Source organism: Ailuropoda melanoleuca, chromosome 3 (assembly GCF_002007445.2).
Source record: "Ailuropoda melanoleuca isolate Jingjing chromosome 3, ASM200744v2, whole genome shotgun sequence".
NCBI lineage: Eukaryota > Metazoa > Chordata > Mammalia > Carnivora > Ursidae > Ailuropoda > Ailuropoda melanoleuca.
The window spans coordinates 37,097,879-37,107,149 of record NC_048220.1 but is presented as its reverse complement, the minus strand read 5'-3'; the positions used below and the strand labels follow the sequence as shown (position 1 = coordinate 37,107,149).

The 9,271-nt window shown below is 40.2% G+C and overlaps 1 non-coding gene across 1 annotated transcript; it reads right to left on the bottom strand.

Annotated features, from left to right (window-relative positions):
• Nucleotides 1–908: 908 nt before the first annotated feature.
• Nucleotides 909–1,044, bottom strand: LOC117801682. Its single transcript, XR_004624429.1, has one exon. It is a non-coding gene; the product is annotated as a small nucleolar RNA SNORA42/SNORA80 family (small nucleolar RNA).
• Between the last annotated feature and the right edge of the window lie 8,227 nt (nt 1,045–9,271).

Sequence of the window (9,271 nt, the reverse complement as noted above, 5' to 3'; positions counted from 1 at the left end):
ACTAAAAGAGAACTTGAAGATCTCTAAGTGAGAGGGTGTGATGAATCTGGTTCTGCAATTGTTGAAGAAAACTTCAGTCCTTACTCAGCCATTGCCTGGGGCCACAGGTGCCGCTGCAGGAGTGAAAATCCTTTCCAGGCAATGTGAGTGAGCCTCATCCAGTCAGTAGCACACCGGAAACAACCAGGGTCCTAACAGTTACAATCCTACCATCACAAAACAGAGAGTAGTCTGGAGCTAAGAGACAAGCCCTTACGAACTAGCAGCATATGTTTGCACATAATTGTGTGGATTTGAAGAAAAGCTTTGAATGATTCAGATCAACCTGTTCATGTGAACAACAGTCACCTCAGAGTTAAGAAGAAACTGAGCTCTTTCAAAGAAGAAAAAAACGGTAATAACTCCCACGTAGTGTTTGATGGAATACAATGTGTGCGTACTATTTATGTAATAATTTTTAAAACCTCACAGAACCGAGGTGCCTGGGTGATGCAGTCGGTTAAGCCTCTGACTCTTGGTCCGGGTTCAGGTCCTGATCGCAAGGTCATGAGATCGAGCCCCACCTCTGGCTCTGGCTCTGCAGTCAGAGGAGTCTGCTTAGGACTCTCTCTTTCCATCTGCCCCACCCCCTGGTCTCAAATGAAATAAATAAATCTTTAAAAAAGCTCAAAAACCCACAGAACCAATGAAGCATAAAAATAAAGAAAAGTTCAAATTTGAAGTACTAATAGTCACCCTGAGGGGTGCCCTGGGGAGAGAATAGCTCTGTCACTGCGCAGTGGTAGATGCCTGACCTGTAGTGCCCTTGGACCTGAGAGGTAGCTGCTCAGAGGACCGGTTTGCACTGCTAAATATACAGCTAAATGTGTGTATTGGCTGCTTCTTCTTCTTCTTCTTTTTTTTTTTAACCCTGAGCCCCCCCTTCAGTGCTCGCAGCCCACCAGTGAGGAGGCTGGGCAGTGGCTCAGGGCTGCACGCTCCTCTGGCATGGGTACACTATGAGAGGCCCACAGAGAAAGGCTCGCCATCAATCCATCACTGTGCGCTTGCACTAGCCTTTAATACCATTTCTACAGTTGTGACAACTTCTTGATGATTGTCCAATCAGGATGATGGGCACATGGCAGTTCATTTTATTGCTCATTTTACTTTTGTGTAGGTTGATTTTTTTCATAGTAAATACTGGAAAAAAGATTCTGATATAATCACAGCTTATTTTACAACCACAACCACGAAAAGAAGAACATAGATGTATTTTTCCTAACTCCAAGAGGATCTGACAATCCCTTTATGCTCGTTTGAATTAATTACAATAAGATCAGTTACAATGTTGATGAAGAAATTCAAATTGAACTTCCTGTAACAAACAATGAGGAAATAAAATTTCTCAAAATAAATAAGTAAAATAAGCATCATTGTCTCAAAATTAAGGGTAATATAGCAATAAGCCATTGTAGTTAAAAATCAAGATGCACTTGTGGAACTTCTTAAATGCACATTTGCCAGGAATCAATTTCATCATGATAAGAAACATAATCTGTCAAGAAGGGACCTTCACCCCAACCTGGCTAATGTTTACATTTTTAGTGTCCTCAACACACCTGACTGGTTAATGGAGTCCATCTTTGATCTTTATCTCTGTAACAAGCTGCAATGGCCAGCTCAGAGTTTTGAAACCTTAAAATGTCTGTATCAACATCTCATCTGCCCAAGATTCCTGTTGTTGAAACATATGGCATCTCTGGTACAATCTGGAATTCAATTTGATCAAGGCTGACTAGAGTGATTTGAACTTATATACATTTTTCTACTTTCTCTCCTCTAGGTCTGTAATTTGGAGTACCTAAGAGTGGGAAGGCTTGGAAGAGATTAAAACTGTGTGAGGCAAGTTTCCCTCTCTTAAATGTTCCACACAGCCCCTGTAAGATCATCAGGAGAAGAGGTGGCAGCAGTGGGGTTTCGTGTCAATAATACATGTGCCAAGAAGAAGTGGGTTCTGATCAAACTCCAGAGCCGTCTCTACTTGGGTGTGGAAGGCAGATTGTGTAATTCCCTAGGGCTTTCAGACAATTCAGGAATATGGAGTCTTCAATAAAGAGGTACTGAAATTCCTGCTAAAAGGGCTTATGGACTGTGGGCTCTGCAGTGTCCTGATGCCCCAAGTATGCAGAGCTCCTCCAGCAGAATGCATATGTGAAATATGTCAAGGTCTTCTGAGGTTCAAGAGACATCTGTAGGGCAGGGGAATCAAGGAAAGTGGTAATAGTTGGAAATAGCTTCTGTGAGGAATAGGAGAAAAATACCATAAAGCATTTACCAGAGGACTGTGGGGCTATGAGGAAGAATAAGCTGAGGTTAGAGAATTTTATTGCATGATTTTCTCAGCAACTTGCATTCAAGGGCTGAGAGGAGGGATGGATGAACACAGGGATAATGGGAGGCAAAGGGGCAAAGGTGCTGAGATCATTGATGAGACAATGATTGAACAGATAACACGGGTTCTAGGCTGAGTTAAAAAAGGAGAGAAGATGGAAGGGTAGGAAAGTTAGTGGGAAACACAGGAGGCAGTCCCTGGGGGCTTGACTAGATTGAAGATCAGGTGAAGGAGTAAGATATGGGAGAGCTAGAAAGTTGTGGTCAGTGAGCAATTTACTAGAATTCAACATATCAGAGGTGGAGCACGTAGACATGCAAAGATCTCCAGGTGTGGCTATGGGAGGAGGTAGCTGTTATGGGATAAAGGTCATTGTAGGCATCAAGTCACCATGAAGCTAGAGTGTGGGTGACTAATCCATATGGCTGTTAACACTGATGAAAGATAGCAAAGAAAAAGACTGGCATGAATTTAGGAGAATACTGAAATGTTGGTAGATGACTGGCTGGTTTTGTTTGGAAATATCAGTCCCAGCCTCTACTCCATCTGTTGCATTCTGGCACCATGTTCGCCTGTTCTCTGAGTATTTCCCACCACACCTACAACCCCATACCCCACCCCACCCACAAAAAAAATCCTCCCCCCAGAGGCTTCTTGTCGTTCTAAATTAGGAAAGAGCAATGAAAGGTCCTGGACGTAAATCTCTCATTAATTCAGAAGAGAACAAAATGAAAACGACAATAATTAATAAGGAAGAAGAATAGTTTATCATAATGAGTCAAGAAATCAGGGCATTTATTGCAGGTTTACTTTGTGCTTAGCTTGGAGTTTAAGTGTATGGGCTTTGCCGCTCAGCAGTCCAAAGACCAAATCTGCCACTTCATAGCTGCATGAGCAGGGCGAATATTACTTTACCTCACGAAACTTGAGATGGTTGTCTTAAAATTAAGACAATACCTCCTACTGCATAGAGTTGCTGTGAAGATTAAATGAGACGTTTCTTGTAAAGTATAAAGTACTTAGAATAATCAGTGCTCCATTCCGGCTGGCTGTGATTACCATTCTTCTCCTTCCTCTGCCCTGAAGCATTTTTCTCACAGGCTCCTCTTTCCTCATTCTAGAATGAAGAGAAATCCATCCACATCTAGTGCTTGCCAAGGCACGTGATGGATCCACCTTATTCCAACTCAGGGCTGTGTGCTTCTCTTCCTAGCCTGTGGTTCAGTGATGTTGACAACTGAGATGCAGTGTGCACACCATGGAAATTTGCACATACTTACAGAATGGGGGAGGGTTGGTGGTGGTAGTGGTGGGGTAGTCAGAGTCTATTCACCAGCATACTACTGCCCCTGGGTTTCAGCGTGCGTGTTCCCTTCCGAGGTCCGTAGTTGAACTGCCAAGCAGCTCCTAACCCATTCCCAGCCTCTTGCGAGTTTTCATCTAGTGAGACTCCCCTGGCCTGAGTACGTGTCTTTTCCTGCCCCCAGTCTCTATCACCCTCTGACTGGTGGGCTCTGTGAAAAATTATGATTGCCAGACCTTCTATTTTCACAGCTTTCCCTGTCTTGGTGTCTCTACTGTGTTTACACATGAGACGATGACACCTCCAGGATTGCCCCAGTTCCTGCCTAGTTTTTATCATGGAATTCAAATGTTTATTTTTATTTTTATTTATTTTTTGGGGGGGGGCGGCAAAAACAAGGTTTATTGAGAGTACAAAGCTCCCAAAGGGGGGGAGCCCAAGAGGGTTGCCCAGAATTTGAATGTTTTTAGAAACAGAAGGAAGGGAGGACAGGAGAGAAGATTCTGTCTTCATCAAACCACGTGGCGGAAGACTGGCTGTGGTCTTTTATTTCTTCACTCAGGACAAGAGGAAGGGTTTTACTGCCTGAGTTCTGGCCCACGAGTGCCGCTATTTTCCGCAGTGGCATAGGAGAAGGGAGCAATTGATTAAACTTTTCCCGTTTCCATCTGACTTACACTTGGTGGAGTTTTCCCCTTGCTTCCACCCATAGGTTAATTATCAGTTTTTTCTTTTGATCTTGGTATTCATTTTCTTTCTTCTTAAGTATTTCATTTGGAAATTGAAAACGCTATGCCAGGATCTGCTAGTTAAATGCCATTTTGTATTGGAAATGATCCTAACAGAAACTCAGTTTTACTTACAAGCTTTATTTCTTTTTTTGTTTTAAGGATTTTGTTCTTTCTTTCTTTATTTTTTTAATGTTTTTTTTATTATATTATGTTAGACACCATACAGTACATCCCCGGATTCCGATGTAAAGTTCGATGATTCATTAGTTGCGTATAACACCCAGTGCACCATGCAATACGTGCCTTCCTTACTACCTATCACCAGTCTATCCCATTCCCCCACCCCCCTCCCCTCTGAAGCCCTTAGTTTGTTTCTCAGAGTCCATAGTCTCTCATGCTTCATTCCCCTTTCTGATTACAAGCTTTATTTCTGTTCCTTTTTCATGCCCCACCCAAAAACTGTCATTAAATAGGATTATTTTATATTATATTTCCTTATAGAAAGTACAGACAGCAAGGACAGAATCCAATTTAACCTAGAGTTTCTAGAAAATTATTGGAATATACGATGTGCCCTGAATAAAAAGATTCCTCCAATATGCAAAAATTAATTAATAGAAATATGAACTCTGCCTGGAAGGAGAGCTGAGAGCTAGGGAATACTCAGATCTATTATAATTATGTTTTCAAAAATTACCTTTTAAATCAGAATAGATAAAATCGATTTCCAAATTGAAATGTAACACCCCCCAACCCCAAAAACTAATGGATTTAGGTCAGGCAAGAAATAAAATCAAGTATTTATTGGCTACCATCTACTAAAATAATTCCTGGCAGAGAAATATATTATCAAAAGCTATGCCATAAAGACCTGTATTTTAGGAACACCTTAGGAATGAATATTACACAAGTGATAGTGAACTTTTTCTCAGTAAGAACTGGTGATTAAATAGTGAACAGAGAAGGTAACCTTATTTAAGGGCTGGTCCTGTGTTATGAAGTTCTGGGAACTACGTATGGGCACTGGGAAACAATAGGAGTGAGATTCTACCCTTCTCCCTGAATTTCTCAGTGTTGGGCAGTCTAGGAAGTTAAGTTATGTCAGTTTGGTTTACTTTACTGTCATGCTGCCAGATTGTGACTAGCTGTCAAGAGTAAACTCCCTCCCCGGAGTGAGTCACCAAGTTGTATTGTGCCTGTAGGAGTAATACCTTCCCTGAGACAAGGGAAGAGCCAGGTGAGTGTGAATGCTGGGCTTTGTTAAACAAATCAGAATCCTTTTATATGGCAGTAGGCTCCAGCTTGGGTTCATCAGGAGCCTGGCAGGCCAAAGTAAACTCATTTTCTTCCTTACAGGAGATTGGTAGAAGAGAGGGAAGCTATTGATAGTTATTTCTTGGTTTAGTGAGACATGTGACAAAGACAATCATGATATTCATCTGGATGAGTCTAGGAAATGTGATGTGGAAAAATAATACAATGGATTATGTGGGTTAAATTCTTAGCTAATTATTAACTGTGGTCAAATATCTCTGATTAATCAACCCATGTTGGCTTGAAGAGGTTTGGGGTTTTTTTGGTAGTTTCATGAGGATTCATGAAATAGTCATATTTTTATTATCCACCTTCATGAAGACATAGAAGAGATGCTTACCAAATAGACGGGTGACTAAAAGCTGGAGGAATGGATTACAGGTTGAATAGTAGAGTCAAAATCTCCACAGACTACATGATAGAGTCTTACAAGATAGAATGTGTCCTGGATTAATAAATCTACTTAAATTGTTAAGATCAGCAGGTTCTTTTCTATGCTAGGTCTCCTTTGACTTAGAACCTGCCTTAAAAAAGCGAAGGTTGGGGTGCCTAGGTGGCTCAGTCATTAAGCATTTGCCTTTGGGTCAGGGCATGATCTCGGCGTTCTGGGATCGAGCCCCGCATCGGGCTCCCTGCTTGCTGGGAGCCTGCCTCTTCCTCTCCCACTTCCCCTGCTTGTGTTCCCTCTCTCGCTGGCTGTCTCTCTCTCTCTGTCAAATAAATAAATAAAATCGTAAAAAAAAAAAAGCAAAGGTTTTTGTTCTTTTTTAATCTAAGATTTTATTTTTAAGTAATCTCCACACCCAACATGGGGCTTGAACTCACAACCCTGTGATCAAGAGTCACATGCTTCACCAACTGAGCCAGCCAGGTGCCCCAAAGCAAAGGGTTTTGCTGATTTTAAGTTTGTTACTTAATAGTTTACCAATAGTAGAAACCAAGTGCAAGATTAGGTTCTATTAATAAAAGAACAGCAAAAGAAGAGCCCAGTGTTTTCTGTAATGATCAGACCACAATCATTCATGATTATTTATTACCATAGATCAGGACACCAATCTAGAAGGTACTGGAATTCAAAGATGGATCAGTCTGGGTTACTTTAGGATGTTTATTCAGAGGATAAGCCTTTACTTCATAAGCTTAGCAGAAGGTAGGAATTGAGGTAGAGAAGCACAGGTAAAGTCATGTGTAAATTTGGAGGAGCCAGGGATTACTTCTTCGAGTAGGGATCAAGAAATGGTCCTTGAGCAGAGGGAATAGTTGGAACAAGGTCAAATCTCTTGCTTTGTGTGTGAGTCTTGTAGGGATCTTGGTGTCTGTGGCCAGCAGATATTTGGCTCATGGCTGCAGAAGACCAACTTGAAGTGTCAGATGCAAAACAAACCTAATTTGAAATCCCAAGTATAGAAATGGTATAGAAAGTTAAGTCTGATGAATTTTGTCAAGAGTAAAATTGTGAAAGAAGATGGGAAAGATAAATTGGAGCCAGGTAATTGTGCTTTATTAATATCAGTGGGAAAGGACTTAAGGTTTTCAAAGAGGTCCTTCTCTCTCAAACAAGGGTTGCAGTTCCCGGCTTTGCCTCTGTTCTCTGACCATCACAGTCTTAACCCTGGATCATTCTTCTCCAACTCATGCCCCTGGGGATCTGATGTCTCCTGCTATACAGAGCTATATACCACTCTGATTTCCCTTATCTCTGCTTTTTTTTTTTCCGAGATTTTATTTATTTTCTTGAGAGAGAGAGAGCAAGTGAGAGAGCACAAGTGGCGGGGGTGGGGAGCCAAGCAAGAAGGAGAGAGACAAGCAGACTCCCTACTGAGGAGGGAGCTCGATGACATGGGGCTCGATCCTAGGACCCCAGGATCATAACCTGAGTTGAAGGCACACACTGAACTGACTGAGCCACCCAGGCACCCCTCCCTTATCTCTGCTTTTGCATCACACCTATACTCTCTCCAAAACCCAATCCCAATCTATTTATTCTTGTTAATACTTGTAACAACTACACCTTATGCAGAAGGTCTCACATGCCAAGCAAAGGTGTTTGCATTTTACAGAATATACACAGAAATGGCACAACCACAGAAGTGATTCGAACAATGTATCAGCCACGAAGGATAGATAGAGTGGAAAGAAGATTAAGACAGAGAAAGAGGTAATGAAGGTCAGATTTAGGATTGTACTTAGGGAAATATGGAGGGGAGAGAACTTGTAAAAGATGCACATAGTCCCCTCTAACGCCGGATATCACTGGGGAAACACTGTATACACTCTTGCTCTTCACAACAAACTAACTCTATGAGATTTTAACCTACATAAGCACTTGGTGGAAAACAATTAGAAGATTCAAAATGGAAAAGGAAGAGGCACAACTGCCCTTCTTTCCAGATGTTATGATAGTTTACCTGAAAAAAAAAAAACCCTCCAAAATTGAAAGTAAAGTGACACAGTTCAATCTAACTGTGTATCAAATTGGTGATAAGAAATACTTCAACTGTCTTTACAAGATAGGACTCTGCCTGTATAGTCTTAGAGCGATATATCATAAGAGTTAAAAATAAAAAAAAGGCAAACCCTGCACTTTACTTAGTAGCAACTTTGGTATTGAGACCACAATTTTGAAACTATTTCATCTACATCATAGCATAAAAAAATAAATAATTATCTTCACTTGATTAGGGACCAGTATTTTTGGCACAAGAGAAGGGATACAAATACAAGAATCAAAGAAATTGAGAGAAGCTTGTGGTTATTCAAGGAAAACTAGGAAGGGAACTTCATCAGTTTGGTAAGGAGCACACCCAAAACACCAATAATAACAACAGTTAATGTCACCTGCATGGTGAACTATTGAATGCTTCTCCACTAAGTTGGGAACAAGGCAATTGTATCTATTCTTACCACTTCTATTCACATTGTACTGAGGAACCTAGCCAGTGCAATAATACAATAAAAGGAAATAAAAGGCATACAATTGGAAAAGAAGAAATAAAACTCATTTTATTCATAAGTGATTTGATTTTATAGTTAGAAAATCCAGTTGAGTCTACAGTTAAGTTTCTAGAATAGTAAGTTGAATTTAGCAATGGTATCTAGATACAAGATCAACAGGAAATATATTTTTACGTATTAGCAACAATCAACTAGAAAATAAAAATGTTAAAACTGCATTTATAAGAGCACAGAATGGCATCAGATTTTCCAGAATGAATTCAAAGATATGTAAGACTTCTACAATGAGAACTACAAAATATTGCCAAAAGAAGTGGAAGACTTAATTAAATGGAGAGATATATATCATTTCAGGAATTGGAAGACTTGATATTGCTAAGATGTTTAGTTTCCCCAAAATGATCTATAAATTTAATGTAATTTCATAAAAATCTTAGCAGATTTTTTAAAATTGAAACTCATGAGCTTATTTAAAAAATTATGTGGAAAAAATAAAAGGTCTGTGATAGTCAATCTTGAGGAAGAATGGATTTGAAGGACTTTTTTACCAGATGTCAAGAATTAATCTAAAGCAGTCTAAAAGAGTAATTAAGT